This window comes from Falco biarmicus, chromosome Z (assembly GCF_023638135.1).
Source record: "Falco biarmicus isolate bFalBia1 chromosome Z, bFalBia1.pri, whole genome shotgun sequence".
NCBI classification, from domain to species: domain Eukaryota; kingdom Metazoa; phylum Chordata; class Aves; order Falconiformes; family Falconidae; genus Falco; species Falco biarmicus.
Window position 1 is genome coordinate 37,682,415 of NC_079311.1, and position 19,745 is coordinate 37,702,159.

The 19,745-nt window shown below is 42.8% G+C and overlaps 1 long non-coding RNA gene across 1 annotated transcript; it reads right to left on the reverse strand.

The window, feature by feature from the left end:
* Positions 1 to 863: 863 nt before the first annotated feature.
* LOC130142820 (uncharacterized) lies at positions 864 to 18,024 on the reverse strand. The gene is made up of 2 exons (XR_008819534.1): positions 17,689 to 18,024; positions 864 to 1,229 (listed from the first exon to the last, which is right to left on the reverse strand). It is a non-coding gene; the product is annotated as an uncharacterized LOC130142820 (long non-coding RNA).
* Between the last annotated feature and the right edge of the window lie 1,721 nt (positions 18,025 to 19,745).

A 19,745-nucleotide genomic window follows, 5' to 3' on the forward strand; every position in this document is an offset into this window, starting at 1 on the left:
TTAAAGTCCAAGTTACTGAAGAGAGGCACCAGATCATTCCTGGGAAGGTAGGTGGGCATGGAAAATTACAGCAGGTCCCATTTCACTCAAGGGAAGGGCCTGTAGTGAAAAGCAACAGGAGTATTGCAGGTCACCCACCTGGGTTCCAGGCTCAAATGTCAGGAGTCTGGGACAGTTCTCCCTGCAAGATATTTTCTCTTATAAACAGAGGTGATACACTACTGCTGTTTTGCTGAATGAATTTTTCAGTATTACACTGCTTACTGCTCCTCCTTACAAACATAACATGCACCAAAATACCTTGGAGGACCAAAAGGGGGAATGTAAAATAAAGGTATGTTTTGTAAACCCTTCCAAGCATGAACTTAGTATTCTTATGTTGGAAGAATTAAGAAAGACCCAAATCTTTTTCAGAAAGAGGATGTTGAGTTTGGGAAGGTGTTACTTTAGTCTGTGGTCATTGCAAGAGATGCTAAATGCCTTAAACAAATGATAGCACAGCATGTGGTTGTATAGGCTGAGGGACGCTGATATGCTGTTGCCACAAAGGCCCCATAGATCTGGGAATACATCAGACCATCTAAGGACCATGTCATTTCTATGGCCTTGACAATGTGGAAAGAGGCTGATAGCAGTTGACTTCAGTAGAGAATCACAAAAGTATCCTCCAAAACCAATGTTTAGAAAATGTGTTGGATTTTTGAGTATGGTAAACAGTGATCTGGGTGGCACTCATCATCTAGGAAGGGAGCAGATGGCACTGGGGAATCCTGGCAGAGACAAGATCACATGCTAATGATTCTTTTAAAAACAAGAAGGGGACTGGGAATGGGCAGATGGAGCAGTGTAAAGGCTGGGAGTAATATGGGCAAAGGGGGCTTCATTTTAATTACTAATTTTTTAATTGAGAGTATTACAAACATGAATCAGGTGGGACTGGGCAGCTGTGAAAGGACATCTGGGACAGGATAAAGGATGGCAGAGATTTGGGAAGAAAAAGAGGGGCGCAGCTTTGTGAGGGCGCTTGACAGCACTGTGTCAGCCTGAAAGCCAGCTGGGGACTTCTGTCCTCTGCCTCGAAGACGCTTCATTTGTCCCCTGGGTGAGTATCCTGGGCCAAGGGTAGATAGTGCCACTCAGATGATGCTTCCCTGCCGTATGTGTCATGGAGCAGTCAGTGCCATCCTCTGTGCAAATGCTATGTGTGTGCTTTCTGTGTGCTTCAGCCTCTGTGAAAAAAAAAGTACAGAAGAAAAGGTGAAGTTAGGATCATGTTCTCTTTAACTGCTTGTGTTATTCAAATATTGCATTCCAAATGTTATTTAAACATTTGAAAATGTTTTATTTTAACACCTTGGTTAATACTCAGTAGAAACAGCCTGTCATTATTTATGCAGTACATTTACGTCCTATGTTTATTGAGCGTTTTAAGCATTTTAAATCAAATGTAGTCATCTGCTGTGTCAGCCACACTAATAGACATTAAAACTGAAACTTGTCATGTACTTAAAAAAACCTCTAAGTTTGTTTTACTTGTGACTAGAGAATAATCTTTTTAAAAGATAGAAAGTGAATCAAGACAAAATATGTTGGCCATCATTGACATTAGGGACAACAAACAGCTTTAAAGTGACCTTTCAGGAGTTCTTAATTAAAGTGTGGATGGCTCTAAAAATCAAGAAGCTTGTTAATACTTGGCATACTTCTATACAGTTACACCTTGCTGCTCATTCTAAGAATCTAAATTAAACACATTATAAGGATGGCAAATGATGGGGCAGGGTGTGTGTGTGTGTGTGTGTGTTTTCTTAACCATATTTTTTTTCTCACTGCCCACAGTAAGTTTAAAATCAGTATACGGTGATTTTTAGAACATCATTCTGACATGATGCACAGACTTCACAACTCTGCAGCTGGCAGCAGTCACGCTGCTGATGGGTACTGTGCACAGGCTGATGTGTCTATAGACCTTTGTAGGTGTATACAGATAAGTACATGCAGAAAGTAAGACAGAGTCATCAGTTACAGTTACTGTTACCTTCTGAAGGAAGGGCTTTGTGAATCAATTAAGACCACTTCAGCTGAAATTTTGACACAAGCAATTCCTTTTGCACCCACACAGTACTGATAAGCATTTTCAGCCAGGCAGTCTAAAATGATGCTGATCCTTTGAAAATCAATAGATTCATAACAGTTTATTTCAGCCAAGGACCATGCCTGTTGTTGATGCTGTCACTTTTGACAGTAATATAGCTTCTCTTTATTTAAGAATATATGCATTTATAATACATGCAGCAAGAAGTAGCAATTCAGTTGCTGCAAGTTGACACAGTATTTGTGTCCTAAACTGAAAGTTCTTTATAAAATATTTCAGCAGTTGCACTTAAGAGGGATAAATACTTGGCCTCATTAAGGACAGATTTGTAAATTACTCCAGTGAGGTCAAGATTTGTTCAGAGCCTATCATCTGAACCATGCAAACAGATGCTGCAAGCTCGCTGCTCTTTGATTTTGACTAGTGCTGACATCTTGCCATTCCATCACGTTACAACCTGCTAAGCACAGGACGTTATGACAAGGACTCAGAAGAAAAATTGAGAAGTATAAAGAAAGTTGCTGTCCAGTTTTCTCCGGATTTTATAGTTGATTTGTGAAAAGGACAACAGAAGCAATGCTTTCTAATAATTCTTGTTCCATCTTGACCCCCAAAGACACACTTTGAAAACTAAACATAAAACAGTTCAGGACAGTTTTATTCACATACATGCATAGTACACGTGGTCCTGAAACAACCGACACACACACAGGAGCTCATATGCTCTCTAATCTCTTCTAGCTGGCTGTGGCATCCTGCCTGCATCCTTTGTCTTACACAAACACGTAAGCCATGGCTCTCGGCCCAGTAGGATTCATGCCTAGTTAGGTCCTATGGCTTAACTGCAGCTTTCAGAACAGGCCATAAAAATTAAAGTGGCAGCCATACCATTGCATGAGATAGGAATGCATCAGCTTTTCAGCCCTGATAATACAGGAGAGACCACCAACTGCAACGGAAATCATGTTTTTGTAGAAGTCTTTCATTGATTACATACTACCTATGAATCTATGAATTTGTCTGGAGTCAAGTCCCAGTTATTGCAAACAAAATTGTAAATATATCTACAGTACACAAAAATAAAAGTTTCCTTCCCTAAGGTCACTTTTCATCAAAATGTTTAAAAAAAATCATTGTCAAAAAATCACAAAAAAGGGAGCATCAGAAGTCTTCTGCTTAAAGCAGCACCAGATATACCAACTTTATTCCTTAGTGGTGCTTATCTGACATGTTCCTTTAAGACCTACAATGACAGCAGTTTCATATCCTTCATAGTCTAACCTTCCACTTAAAAGTTGTTCTTTTAACCTAAATATCCCTTATGCATTTGAAGTTTAATATCAGTTTCCTCTCCAGACTAAACTAATCCAAACGTGTAATTCATTTGCTCATTTTCGTATTTTTAGATGATTCATGTTTCTTTCCATTAGATTCCTGTATTAGTCCACATATTTCTTGAAATTCAGCATATGTAAGTAGAGAGTATACTTGTCAGGACTACCCAACTGTAATCCCAGAAAACCTACTGAACAAATGGCCTTATTCTGTCATTAAAACTATACATGAAACTCTTAGCAGTAACAGAGCCAGCACAGATCTCTGAAATCCCATTTGATCCTTCCTTTCATTTAGCAATTATTTTCTCTCCCCAAATACTCCATTTTGCTTATGATTGCCCAGCACTTCTGCACTTACCTGCAGTTCTGTGCAGGTCGTAACTCCCTAGCTTGTCTTAGGGATATTCCATGAAACACTGTCAAAAGCTGTACTTGAAGTCTGTCATGGCTATCAGTTCTCACAAGTGCACAAGCCTGATTGCAACCCATAATTTTGAAAATTTCATGCTATCTATTATTTATGACTTTGTTGGGTTGTAGATATTCCTGTGCTACTATTTGTTCCACTGCTTTACAGAAAAAAAATCTCAGGAAGAGTAGCCTTCAGTTTGTAAAGAACACTTTCAAATCACTTCTTACAGTTATAAAAATTACACATGCAAAACCTGTGAGAAAATCAGTAGAAAATTTATGGAAAACTAATAGCAAACCCTGATTTTACAGTGTTAGGCTCTCCAACAATAAGGGATGCTCATAACTCTTGCTAAGGATTAATCTCTTCAAAGCAGTCTTGTTATTTTTGTTTATATTACAGAAATTGGCTTAATTGGGGGGGTGTTTTGTTTCAGGCACAGAGCAAGTTTGCTTTTGCAATTACACAGCTGACAACATAGCCTTCTTTTGGTTTGAAAACCTTCTATAAAACTGGATTTTATATGAAGCTGTTTTGGGGTTTTACCATGGTAATGGTGTTGTGTTTCTATTTTAAGCCAAATTTACTTCACTAACCAAAGAAAGAACTCATCCATATGAATTAAGAGTCACTTCAGACATGTTATAAGGATAAATAACAGTAATTTTTATTCACAGGGAACAACAAAATAGTGAGGTTTTTCTCACAGCAGGTAAATGGTGACAATGGTGACAATGGGTGACAATACAAGGACTATCCGCATCCTATCTAGGTCACATGAGGTGAAGAGTTTGCTTAGTCAAGCTCCACATCCCAACTGAAGCAATAAAGTGGAAATTCAGTAAACCTCTTTTGGACAAAACTGAGTTAATGTTGCCCTCACCAAACAGCAGTGTCCCACACACTCCACATTTTGGGGCAAAAGAATTCCAGTCTCAGCAGTACTAAGCAAAAAGGCATTAGGAATTCAAAACCTGCTGAGACAATATGAAAAGCTGCCTTTTATAGATATAAAGGAAAAATGTGGGACTGATTTTATTTGGCTACATTTAACTGGAGGAAATTCTTTTGTACTTCCCTGTTCTCTGCAATTCATCTGCCTTCTAGACGAGGAGTTTTACACTGACTCCAGTGAGAGACCTTGTCTGATTTAAGTCTCCTAGGGGCTTTACAATGTATTTGCCTGTTTTTTCCATCTCCTTCTCCCTTTCTCCATTCTATATTTGTTATACAGCTTAATGCCATTCACCCTAGCAATACAGTAATCAAACTGCACAGTCTGGACTGCTGTTTCTGCTGAACCAGAGCAGTGCTTGGATTAAGACTCCATGAAAATTCTGAATCCTGACATTTTCATGGCAGCAAGTTTGCAGTGGGCTTTTTTAGACATCAGTTATTTCAGTCCTGCTTTTCTCTGTCCTTCTCTCCTGGATGCTTAGCTTTAAGGTAGAATGAAGTTCATTCTGTGGCGCTCTGGTATTTCTGCGGGCTGCAGAGGGAAACCCTGCTAGGGATGGTAGTGCCTGCCCCAGAGGAATATACTCTGCTTGTGGGCACTTTTCAGAAACACCACAGAGGACTAACTGAGAGCACTGTGCCCCCTCCCCTTCCAGGAACTGAGATCCTCTTTCACAAGAAGAGTACTAAGTGTGCACCCTTACTTGCTGACCCAGACACACAGCAGAACCAAATATGAGGTTATGCTGCAGTCAGTAGTCTGGAGGCACAGATGTTAAATGCTTAGCCATGTTGTTCTTGCTTTGCATTTTCAGCACAACTCTTACAGAAAAGTTTTCAGTTGTGTCCTGGGACCTGTTTATCTTCTCATATAACAGATGCAAGAAATTGCATGAATTAATGTGACTGATTAATGCTTTGGTTTTCCATATCTGTAATGTTTGGTATATGCAGTACAATTCTGAAGACTGTGAAAGAGAAAAATGTGAGTGGTAAGTGGGAATACCATGCTAGAGGAGAGGGAGGGAGCAAAAAAGGCAATGGAAAGGAAAACTTTGCTATCAGTATTTATCTGGCACCAACTGCTGAATTTTAGTTGATAGTGACCATCTTTAATGACCCTTGTCTTTAACTGTTGAAGACAAACACAACACTATCATATCATCTCAAACAGCAAAATGCATGAAAAGGACCAATCTGAAAAACTTGTCAGCAAGTTTCCATCAATACTACCACCAATTTAACCATCAATATTAGCATTACTTAAATTATTTAACCTACTTTTAGATTCTGTGTAATATTAGTAAAATCAAATGCATGAAACTGGGGACTGCAAAAAATATATTAAAAAGCAAAAAGGTTTTGTAGGAGTAAGAAAAGTTTGGGCTTAGTGTAGCTGATAATAGCTGGCACACACCTCTTCTGCCACTCACACTTGCCTGTCATAAATAATTTACCTATGATGGTTACAAAAGCATTAGTAATACATGACTGACAAGAGCCCTTTCGAATCTTCACACTGGGCCCTGATACCCTACAGATAGTTGTCAAGTACCCACCAGCCATCAAACATTTGTAAAATCTCCCTTTCTCTTTCAACTGCAATTGTAATACATCTAAGTAATTAAAATAACCTAGATGTCAGCGCAGGTAAACTTGGTAACTAGGTGAAATGTCCTAAAAATGCCTCACTTTCAGAAATAGAGTGTAATATGCAGAGCCACAGCTATATTAATGAATTCAGCTACCATCTCAGCTTCACTCATACTAGGTTCACAAGGAACTCCCCTGCACATTAATGAGAATATTACTATGACTTATAAGTTGTGTTAAGGAGTAAATTGCTCTGCAGAGTGCTAAGCAATTACGCTGGGAGGGCAGTCAGTTTGTACAAGGCAGAAAACAATGCAGACCTCTAACTTACAGCAAACCCAAGATTGTCATCTGTATCAGATAAACATGTACACGAGATTTTCCAAGCACTGAAATAAAAGCTCATCTTAAGTCTCTCCAAACCAGATGAAAGAGAAGACATCTGGTCACTCAGCTTAAAAAATAAAAGGCCTATGAATTGGTCAGATGTTACCACCACACAAATATTCTCTCTCACACCAAGCAGAGAATGGTCCCTATGCACACCAGAGGCAGTCTCCTCCCCCTCCTTGCTCAGAATCCATCGTGACACACTCCTGACACACACCATGGCCTTTTTTGGGGTCACGAGTTTGTGAAGTGCTAAATTCCTGCTACTCTAACTTGGCTTTGACACTGCCAGGCTGTTGATATACAACGCCTGTTCCAGTACACTGGCTAGTCAGCATGGCACCATCCTTATCATTGCTTGTTTACTGTAACTCCAGGGCAGGGTTTAGCTGGTTGCAAACATTTCTTTTCATGAAAGACTGGACAGTTATGTCTGCCTCTCTGTATCCTTCCCTCTTTTAGCTTTTGGGAGTAAATGCTCCCCCCTTGGAAATGTAGTTTATGAGTACTGAGATTTTTTCTTGCTTGATCTGTCAAATTGGGCAGTTTCACTTCCTCATTTTTTGGACTTTACATCTCATGAGACTTAAATATAGGTGATAATTGAAAGTTTACCTCTGCATGAAAAGACTCCTGGAATCTATCAGCTTAACCAAATGAACTCACTCTCAGACACATGGAGGGGAATGTCACTTCCCGTAACACTATACAGAGTAGCATGAAAACATGGCAACATGACTTTAATTTTAGTATAAAAGATGACTTTATTGCATTACTAATTCCCAGGTGTATCTTAATGACAAGCAGTAGCATCACGTTTGTCATATATTTGACTAAGGAGACTGTAATGTATAAAATAATATTGGTACTGTGCCTTTAAGTTTCTTCAAGTCCTCTCGTTTTGTTGCTAGTACTCAAATACTCCTGAAATGTCTGCGGTGGCATGATTTGCTATGCTTTGCCAGAGCAGGAGAAGAATTTGAAGAAGGCTTTTTGGCACAGATTCAAGATAAAAGCATGTTTCTTATATGCCATATCTCAATTCCCTGAATGATTAACAAACCACATTTAGCATATGCTTCTGATGCTTTGAATATCTTTCCAAAGATGTGGTCCTAACATTTTTTTATACTCTTAGGAAATAATAAAGGAATTAAATCTAGTGAAAACTTCTGTATGCAATGCCTTAACTTTCAACAAGATTGAATCTGCTCCATTGCAATTTTGTACGTCTTGAAAAATGTAATTATGACATTATATCTGACATTAAGGCAAAGAATTCTGAGGCAAATACTACTAATAGTATTGTGCAAAAATTGCAGTTTTATTTTCAGTCACACGGTATATTGTATATATATTATAATACACAATACACCAGGATTTTTACTTTTAAAAAAGTGTGACTTCAGGTCCAGCTAAGTATAAACATAAAGGAGGAAAAAATATTTTTAAATTCTGCATATATGTAGATCCCAAAGCTGGGGCTTTTTTCCCCCTGTAAACTCCAAACTCCCCTTTGTAGGTATTAAATAGAATCAAGCATGTGCAAACCTTAAATTTAGCTCATCAGCTATCACAACAGCTGAACCACTCCATAGAGAGGCAGCTGCCATTGATGGTATACACATTTCTGTGCTCAGAGCTATGCTCATGGAAAGTGTATACTGTACATTCCAGCTTCATGATGACACAGCTGTACCCCACAATAAGCCTTTCTGCACTGCGGATGTCCCTCATTTGCCAGGACTGCTGATGCCTGCAAGCCCTGGTTAAAGCTGGCATTGTCACCAGCAGAAACGCAAGATGGGGCGCTGTGCTCCCTTGCAGGGGATTGGTGTGTCTAAGCACACAGCCTCACCATTCCTAACAAACAGCTGGTCATAAAATCCACAAATGAACACATAAAGTTCATAGAAATATCCAGAAATTTCCTCTATGGCCGTGGCATGAGTTAAGACAACTTTTCACAGGCAGTTAGCTAAGCCTGCTGCTCTCCACTGCTTAAGCTGGCCTTGTCTAAAACAAGAGACAAAAATGTGAGTCATTTTATACAGGAAGAAGTGTGTGGAGGAGCAAGGATAATTTTAAAGGGGAGTCAGCATGAGGGCAGAAGGAAAAGGCATACCCAGCTCTGACATAGTAGACCATGAGTGACGCGTCAGTTGGGTACCTCTGCAGGAGCTACACTTCCAAACTGGCAGATGTCATCAGTGTACCATCACCATCATGACTCCTGTTCCACAGACATCTGGATGAAACTAGCCCTAGGTCTTCCAGCGCTTCAGGGACTGAGTCATCTAGATAAAGGGTCCATCCTCCCACAACGAGTCATCTAATATGACTTTTCCTGGCCCTCAGCTTCTCGATTTGTCTTTTGACTTAGAGCTGAGCACTTGTCTTTGAACAAGGTTACTTTTGCCTCACCATATTTCCAAGGAAGAGGATGCCACTGTGTAGGAGTCTCCATCAGGAATTTCAATCATCATGTTTCTACTAGGACTGGTCCCCCTGCCAGAGCAAGCCCACCCCACAGAGATGGCTCACAGCTCTACACTGCAGGAGTCATTTCACCTTACAGTCACCAGAGGGAAGGGAAAACTCCATTCCAAAAATCATTGCATGACATCTGCCATGGCTGGTCATGACTTCCTTCTCATGAACATAAGCCAGCAGTGTGCCCAGGTGGCAAGAAGGCCAATAGCATCCTGGCTTGTATCCAAAACAGTGGCCAGCAGGATGAGGGAAGTGATTGTCTCCCTGTACTCAGCACTGGTGAGGCCACACTTCAAATACTGTGTCCAGTTTTGAGCCCTCCACTTTAAGACAGGCATGGAGGTGATGGAGCATGTCCAGAGAAGGACAATGAAGCTGGTGAAGGGTCTGGAGCACAAGTCTTACCAGGCGCAGCTGAAGGAACTGAGGTTGTTTAGTTTGGAGAAGGCTCAGGGGGGACCTTACTGCTCTCTGCAGCTACCTGACAGGAGCCTGTGGGCAGGTGGGGGTCGGTCTCTTCTGCCAAGTAAAAAGTGATGGGACAAGAGGAAATGGCCTCAAGTTGCATCAGGGGAGGTTTAGATTGGATATTAGGAAAAATTTCTTCACTGAAAGGGTGGTCAAGCATTGGAACAGGCTGCCCCAGGGACATGGTGGAATCACCATCCCTCGAGGTGGTTAAAAAATGCATAGATGTGGTGCTTAGGGACAGGGTTAAGTGGTGGACTTGGCAGTCCTGGGTTAACAGTTGGACTTGATGATGTTAAAGATCTTTTCAAACCTAAATGACTCTATGATTCTGTGATTCTATGTAGGCCAAGCAAGGAGTATTCTCTACTTAGCACTTCAAGATGATACCAGAGGAACATGTTTAGCAGACAAAAACAACAGCAGATACTTTTAAGGAGGCCATGGGAAATGTAGTGCGCAAAGAAGAGAAAAGGCCTTTCAACCTAATTATTGCTCAGCCCCTCAGCTGGGCGAGCACGAAACAACAGGGGAACGCTGCACGTGAAAGAGTCCATCCCCATCACAGAGCTCAGCAGCAGGAACAGAAGCACTATAGCCAGGGGAAGGGAACTCTTGAACCTGATTAAAGCCGAACCAGTTGCTAAAAAGGATTTAGTGTTCTTTGTCCTTGCTCCAGGATATTAAACTAGTCTCTTAGGTGTATTTAAAGCAGACTGGCAACACCAGGTAAGGTCATAGGTTGTGGGGTGGAAAAAGGTGAATTACATGAAGTTGTGGTTCTCCAGGTGGCTCCAGCATGGAGCACCCATGCAGCCCTGTTCTCAAGCACAGCTGGTCTGAGCAGGAGGTATAAAGTTGCACTGCCCTGAGAGCTGGAAGAGGCTCCAAAGGGGGAATAGTTACAGGAGGAAACATTAACATAGCTACAACATTGTTCTTAATACTCAGAAAAAGATCTTTTAAATACCTGTGCAGGAATTTGTCAGGCAAAAATAAGAAATTTCCAGAATCTGAACTCTACTGCACTAGGCATGAGACACAGCTGTCTCTTCACACTGCCAATCCAAGTATCAGTGCAACCGCGCCCTACATTAAAGTCCAAAACACACCTGCTAGGCTTGATGGGGTTCTAAGAGCATTATATTAGCTTTTATTGGAGGTAATTTTAAAATTAATTCATTTTTTACCAATTCCACCCTTTCCTCACTTCTGCATTTCATTCAGCTCAAGCTGTTTCCTAGATCAACCCTAGCACTGAAGTCGAACAGCCTTCCCACTGCTGTCAATGGGCACTACACCTGACTGATAGTCAAGCAGCCACCATAAGGAGGGAGGACAGCCCAGGCACGGGTTGTTTTGGTAGCCCTTGGGCACATGGTGAGGTTCACATGCTGCAGCATAGCCCCTAGAAAGGCTGCCAGGACTCTGCAGGAGCACTGTGCAGCCCAAGTGGTGCTGAGCCTGGTGAGCTCAGGCTATGCAGGAAGATGAGGGAAGCAAGGAATGGGGTTTGCTGTCTCTCTGCCTCCCCAGCAGAGCTATGTGGCAGCAGGGTCCAAGCCCCATTTGAGACAAGCATTGGAATCAGACTACCTATGCAATCAAACATAGCTACAGTTTTATTTACCAAATGTCAAGGTGTTTTTCTGTGATGTGTATTGCATCCTATTTTTTTCTAAGTGTAACTCCTGGATAACTCTTACCAAGTGTTCCTCTTACTGTTGCCATATAATTTCAGAAAAATATTCATTCACTTTAAATTCCCAAAATATAGGTAATCCACAGCATGTTTTTCTTTAAATATAGGCACAAATAGCTCTGCACATACTTACACAAATACAGCCCCAACAATTCCTTAACTGTACCTGAAGAATTTTGAACCCATAATAATTAATCTATCCCAGGCTTTGGACTAGCACTATGGTACATGTTGCAATACTAACCTCATCTCAGTAACATCCACAACCATTTTCAAAGAAGTTCCACAAGTGTTTTGTATATGATGTTTTAATTTACAGGGGAGTTAAAAATGGAATATAGAATATCCTGGACAATTGCTGACTTTTCATGCATGTGTTGACTGAGTATCTTGCACTGGGCTAATAAGAAAATATTTGACTGTACAAGGCTTAGGGGCTTACTATTCTTCAAGAGCAAGAGACGACTAAGTGTGATCAATGTATCAGAATACTCTTTGCAGATCTACTTTATCTTTTATTCTGAGACTGCAGAAGAAGAAGGCGGCTGTTACTGGCATGTTTTGGAAGATACTGTTTCAGAAGATCAGTTTTGGCCAAAACAGGAGTGCTTGACACATTACAACAACCCCTTAACCACTAAGCTGCTGACTTTTCTGTATATTTAGTTATTGATCCCTCAATCTTAACAAACTAGAACTCCTGTTGCAATACCAAAATTGCAACATAAGTACTGCTGAAGTACGTGCTACCAAAGCTGCTTTGCTCCACACTTAATTTTTATTAATTAAATTGATGCTTATGCAAGTTGTTGTCAGGTTGAAAATATTGGAAAATTATTTTTACCCAGGCCTACCTCCAGCAAAAAACTTAGGCATATGCGTAAATATAAGCATGTGAATAGTCTCACTGATTGCAATAAATGGGGTTGCTTTGTGAGCCTGAAGAACTTTGTGAACCTCTTCTGTAGCTTGTCCCAGGTATAACACTGCAATGTGTCCTATACTGCTGACAGTATATTGCAAATAAAAAGTGAAGACTGCATGCAACAGGAAAAGGCTATCCTACTTCTGTGTCAGGTAGGCACGGCAGCTGCTATGTGATCTCTGACATTTCACTGTGCACTGGATAGAAACTTCAAACGCACATGCACATACATCTGTATACTGTGTTCGTAGCACAGGACCCACATGTGCTTTCCTCCAGACAAGATCCAGAGGACAAGACTAGGACAGACTGAGAATGACTATGCCCTTCAAGATTTCCCTGCAGGCTGACTTGAGGCAGAATTACTTTACTTAGGAACAAGTTGTGTAATATACGCAGTATATTCCAGAAATCATTTGAAACAGCTCATCGACATTTCAAGAGAGTTTTGGTGTTTAGAACTAGATACCGTCCCAAATTTTACTCCCATTATTGCAGTAAAGTGCAAAGGTCCCTCTCAGCATAAATATGCCTGCTGTGCAGACCTTGCACAAAAGCAAGGCACATCTGGAAGTGTAGCAAGAGAAGGACAAACAAGAATAGGAGCAAAGTAATATCATAGTATCAGAGAAAAACAGTGGTGGAAATGTGCTGATGAGGTCACACCGCGATGCTTTCCCTCCCTCTGTCCCAATGCTGTCCCAAATGCGTATACACTGTTCCTCACTGCTGTTTGTCTAACTTGTTCTGTAAAACCTCCAGTGATGAAGACACTACAGTCTCCCTAGGCAAATCATTCCAGTGCTGCACTGTCCTGGACAGGGAAGACAGACTGTTCCCCTGTTTTTTACAGCAGCCTTTTACGTATTTCAAGACTAGTTACACAGATTAGATTAGCCAAGAACCTTGATTCTGACTGAGCTCATGGTTGGTTTATGTTTCAGACAGTTATTGATTGCTGGCTCAGGTCCTGTTCATTTTCAAACACTTTCCTATCTTCTTTTAACTTGATGTGCTCCCTGAGTGTAGCCAAGGGTTCAGGACTCACACATTCAGCTCACCTAATTGCTCACACCCTCCTGTTCTCTCTAATATGCTCATTCAGGTGGGAGCAGCAGCACATGCAGAGCCTGCCAGATGTTGGTACAGAGGATCCACAGGCGTTCTCATCACCCATGGACCATCCAGAAGAAATACAGCTCAATTTCAGATGCCCATCCATGTACATTGATGCCTCTTCTTTTTTCCTAAGTAATCCCACTCCCAATGGGAGTCCTGTGAAGCAGTCGTTCTCCCTCTCAAAAGCCTGCAGAAAATTTTGACCATCAGCTGGGCTGACACCAACATCTATATGAAGTTGCTTGGTGCCAGAGCACCAAGACATTGAGACAGGAATAGGGAAAGTTGGACCAGCTGCGAGCCCCAGCTGCAGCTCAGCTCTGGGGCTCAGCCTTTCATGTGCAGCTGCAGGATTTACTGTTGAAGACAAAAAGGGAAAAAATCTATTATCTTAAAACACCTTAGGAAACAGTTGGTTTGTGTGGCATTCAGTAAAATGTGGAGTACCCCAGAGTTATGAAACATTATTGTTAAGGTTAGGCACATTCAAGGCCCTGTGCATCTGAGGTATGACACAGGCAATCACTTGAGCAAATTATTCTTTTTCCCCCAGCGAAAAGAACAGGGAAAAGATAAAACAAAGAGTTAAAATAAAGCTGGGTGAGAATTCCAAATACACTGACATTTCATTACCTTCAAACATTCAAGTGAAGAACCCTACACAGCAGTCTCTGAAGGTGTTTCTAAGGCAGTTTAGGTATGTATTACATTTCAAAAACCTGCATTACAGAGGTTACAGACTTACAAAGTCTACCACTGCATGACATTTCCTAGCTAAACCTCTCCAGACTTTGCTGGAACAACCTTTCACTCTTCAGATTATTGTTCTTAACATCATCAAGACATTTCCAGTGAAGGCTGATAATCTTAGATACATCACTGTCCAAAACCAGATTCTTGGGCAAAATACAATTAATAGGAAAATTTCTAGCAGTCTTATCAAGACTCATGTATTGAGTTTCAGGCCCCAGATGGGGAGTGTGCATCTGCCCTTGTGCAGGCACATGCCAAACCTCAGCTCAAACTCCTCTGACACCTGCTTCCTTCCACTAAGAGCAACGTACTCCACAGGCCACTCCCACTTCTGCTGTCTCCTGCCTTCCTCCTTTCCCAGGACTCATACTCCACCTACCCCATCAGGAAATTTTCTCCTCTTCCTCAAAGGCAACATCAGTAGTGGGACCATTTATAGTATGCAGAAAGAAGCCCTCCCTGCTCTGGCCATGCCTTCCACCCATAACAAGGAATCACACCTTGAAGCTTCAGGACAGAGCCTGGCCACCACAATTCTTTCAAAAATTCATCAGCCAAACTAATCTTATCATATGGCTAAGCTTGGGAAAAAAATTAGAAGAGACCTCACGAGATGCATCCCTGACATGAAGGGTGTCCTTGTTTTCACATAACAAATCTCTCCTCCAAAGCATGGTCTTGTCTACACTGGTAGGATTTTGATTCTATGTGGAAAAATATACCTTCCCCATCTTATTCTGGGGAACAGCAACAACATTTTCAGTTGGAAATTATCCAACAAGGAAGACAAACTCAGCAAGGCATCTGCTTTGGAAAAGTCATTCCTTTCCATCAGAAATTCTTCAGACCCTAAAATTTCAGTCAACATGGGGAACAAAGTTTCATGAAAGGAGCATAGACAGACTCACATACAGATGACACTAGATTGTAATGGCACTCATTACCTCAAATAAAAGGCAGAAGAGAAGCCTGTTATTTTGCAGAACCATGACTCCAGCATTCAGAGGCTTTTTATATGTAACTATTAAACGTGCTGAAGATCTTCAAATGGTTTGAAGCTATTTGGATCATCAGTTTCCAAATTGCACTGCATATATGTTGGCCTGAGTGACCAGCCAGGCAGCATGATTTGCCAGAAAACAGCATACACAAACCAGGTAAGTATTTGGTGTGATCCTTTAAGAATTTAGAGTGTAGAAACAAATAGCAAGCTATTTCTTGCTCACAGTTACCACATTCCCCACCTGAGCAGCTCAAAGCCAACCAGAACTGGCACATCATTCACCATCCACTGCTGCTTTTGCCATCCGTTTTCTACCCCTCTCTCTCATGCATCCAGCAAGCTTTCAGCCAGTCCCCACTATGACACAGTCAGTCAGTTCTCTGACCTTTCCATGGTGACCAAGAAGCTACTGAGCAAAAATGGTGCCTTCCACAGTTTTCACTTATTACATAAATAGTGTATAGGATGATAATATTATAAAAGCAACTAAACACAAGGCATAAAGGCCTATGTTATGGAGATAGGCAAACGATCAGCATTTAGAAAACCTAAATTGTTGTATTTGGAAATAAAATATCTAAAAAACGCATGACAGGGATTAAAATGTTGTATGTGGTGGTTTTGGTCCTCTCTACAAAATATGTATGAGTATGCCTTCTACATGCAATTGTCCCATACTTATGTGCAGCAAAGAGAACACAGGAATAGAGAAACTCTTATTCCTGTGCACAAACTAGTCTGAAAAATAAGTAAAGTCCTAAGTTGCTCTAAACTGAATATATAACCCATAAATTTATACAGCTGACTTGCTTAATGTATAAAATTGGCTTTTAATGTAGCTGTTAGCTGAAGTCAGTGGAATTTTGATGCATTCAGGAAGTTAAATATCCATTTCCTTAAAGTCCTGTATGTTTACCCAACAGTACAGCTATCTCCTCAAGCTCTTTTTAAAACCATGTATTCTTTATTTCTCTTTCTTACCAAATTATTTCCAACGCTGTGCATTGTGAAGTGCAGAAACCAAGGAAGACTTCCCATTCCCTCATATGCTGGAGCTGGTAGGACCTAAGATTTTCTAAAGGCAGTTCTTTGACTGGATGTGATACAGCTGTCTTTTTTGTTATGGTGATTTCTGACCATTAATGGAAGAAAGGAGAACTCTGAGCTGAATTCTTTGCGGTGAAGTTTGCACCAAGCATAGCTGTCCACATGCATGCAGAACAACTCCAGGCTTGGCCGATGTGCTTCTCTTTCTCCTGTTTTCTCCTGTTCTGTACAAGCGTGTTCTGGGATGTATGTTGTTTTGCTCTGTTACGTAAGACAAATGTTGCCTAGCCTGGTACAACCTTAGGTCAAGTTTGCTATACCAGCTGGTTTTCAATGCCAATGCTTGAATTAATACTTCTTTAAATACTGACTGAGGGACTAGTGCAGGAAAGAATATTTAACTCTATGGAGAAGCACATGATTATCATATGGACACTACCAGCTCTGTTCATCTGTGCATAGAATAAGTTTATATAATGCAGCTAGCATTGACAAGGTAAGTTTTCAAAGGCAAACCCTTTAATCACTTCAGCACAGTGAACTAAAAATATATCATAGTCATAGAATGGGTTGGGTTGGAAGCGATTTTAAAGTTCATCTAGCTCCAACCCCCCAGTCATGGTCAGAGACATCTTCCACTAGACCAGGCTGCTCAAAGCCCCATCCAGCCTTCCCTTGAACACTTCCAGGGATGGGGCATCCACAGCTTCTCTGGGCAACCTGTTCCAGTGCCTCACCACCCTCACAGTAAAGAACTTCTTCCTAATACCTAATCTAACCCAAGTGAATAAATTGCAAGGCACTTCTACAAACTTCCTGAAATGCGCAGATAAACCTAAAACATATAGATGAAGAACACTTGAATCTTGACACAAGTGAACATGTTTAATATTCATTACATACAATGACGTACCTCTTCCCAGAAAAGTCTCTAAGCCAGGCATGCATAACAAGACACATGAAAGCATGAGTGGGGACAGAAAATACAAACCCTGAGAATGACCTTTGATAATTCATATATACCTATGGTGCTATGTTGTTATGGAACAACCATGTCCTTGAAAAGCTTTAAGTTTCAGGAGTGCTGTGCCATGCCATCACCTTCAGCTCCCAGGGAGAGCAGCGGTCTCAGGGAAGTGGGAGGTGGATAGCCGGGGCAGGCTGGCTACCCGGGTACCTACAGGAGCCTGGATTTCACATGTGGCTCATTGCCCTCTGCCTTCAGTTTGACTGTTAAGTACATTTTTAGTAGATGCACAAGAACATAGTAATTTATGTCTGCAGACCGTCTAGAAAAACAGAGCTACTGCGTAATTTAAAATGCTCTTTAAATTGATTTTATACCAGTAAGTCGCATTGATACGCAGGGACATTGTACTAGTACCAGTAATTACCTGGAGATCTGGTGGAGGAAGAGAAAGCAGTCCAGATCTTCTCTACTTTATGTTGGTTTAAAATAGCAACAACCCATCAAAATGAAGGGCCCTGTAGTGGTGTAAATAACACGTAAGGCCGCGCAGCCACTACAGCCGCACAAAAACAAAAACCCGTTGTTGCTCGGGTCTGCCATCGCGGGCAGGGACAGGAGCAGCACAGCACACCGTCAGCAGAACTAACACCCGCACTCTGCAGGAGCAGAACAGCCTCCGACCCGCGCCCCAGCGCCGGGTGACGCCTTCCACGACCACGCTGGGAGGCGCAACCCAGCGTGGGCCTCGCCGCCGCCGAAGGCCCCGCGCTCCCGGGAGCCGCACGCCGGGGCGGAGCCGCCTCCGGCCGGCCGGGCCCCTGCGCACCGGCGCCTGCCCTGGCGGCCCCGCGGGGCCAGGCCGCTGCCGCCTGCCGCGGGCCTTGTGCGGGCGGCCGCGAGAGCCGCCGTGGGCAGCGCGGAGGCAGGCGGCCGGCAGCCAGCCTGCTGCCCCGGCAGCGCGTCGGGGCGTTCCGGGCTGGCCTTGCCGGAAGCAGAGCCGGCGGGCCGAGGGGCGGCGGCGGCCCGGCCGGCGTTTATGCTCGGGGGCCGCCTGGCTTCTCCGAGGGGCGCGGCGCGGCCCGGCCGGGGCACCCACCGCCAGCCTTCGACGGGCGGGATGGGGCGAGGGGAGCCGGGCGGGCGGAGCGGGGCCGCGCAGTGAGGGGGCGTCCGCCGAGCCGGGGGGCTTAGGCCGCTTGGCTGCATGGGAAGGGCGGACGGGCAGGAGGAGAGAGCGGCCCCGGTCCCCGAACAGCTGAACTGCAAAAGCTTCACCCACCTGCAGCAGCCCAGCAGCAGGGAGGGAGAACGGGAGCGGGGAAGGAAAATTGTCAGCGGGGCTCAGCAGAGATGTGAAAGACCTGTGTCCACTAAGCACCGCAAGCCTAGGTGCCCTGGGGAGCAGGGAGAGACTCTGCTACCAGTGAAAGGTACTGCAGAAGGTGGCATTAAGACAGAATTCAGTTGCTGATGCACGAGGGAGATTTGATGGTGAGGACAGGTCAGCTTTAAAGAAACCCGTCCCTGTAAGAGGTCTCACAAAGGAAATGATTCAGTATTATAAAAAAAAATATGGCAGGATGCATTTCCCAGCATTGGAGCTGGAGGCAGTGGAAGCACGGGAGGGGATTTTCAGAGGCACCTGCACCATTTGGGAGTATCCTGGTGCTGCCAGCTGCAGTGGGGACCACAGGTGCCCTAACATACCTAGGAACCACATGGCAAAGCTGGAAGTGTAGGGACCATCACATGCATGACATATGCTTTGACCAAAACAACGACAAGGTCACACATGCCTCCTCCAGTCCTGCAAGATTGTTGACAAACTGAAAGCATTAAACTAGTCCTAACACGTGATTTCCAAGCAAGTAAGTATTTTGTTAAGCAACATGCAATGACAGCACTTCAGAAGTGCAATTAGGACAGTACACACTTGCTTTCAGTTTTTCTAGTTTTCAGTTTCTCTTAATTTTATAACTACTTTCTGCTTTTTGAAGTATTGCTAAAATATACCACCATTCAATCTTACAGAGTTGCCTGCTTATAGCATCTGTGTTTCTGTGGTTGTGTGCACTTCATAGCAACACAGAGCTATTGACACGCACTCGGGTACATACCCTGTGCCCACAAAACTGCCCTGTTCTGTTCCCTCTGCAGAGGGGCAGGGTGCCTGTGCAGCCAGCACAGACTCCAGCATCTCCCAGCAGGGCATAAGGAATTGGAAGGCAAGAATCCATCCAGAAACAAATGTGGAAATGCTTCCCAGTGCCCAAGCAAGAGCATTTGAGTGTGCACTGGGCATCTCTCCATGACTCTCAAGGGATCGTGCCACTGGAATGGTGACTATACTTCAAATGGTGGACAATGCTAGGCTTAGACAGGCATTCATTTACTGTATAATAGAGTGAAAAGCTGTCATAAAAGTATACATATTCTTAGCGAGGTTGCTCTAACTGATAAGAATAACAATCCATTCCTCTG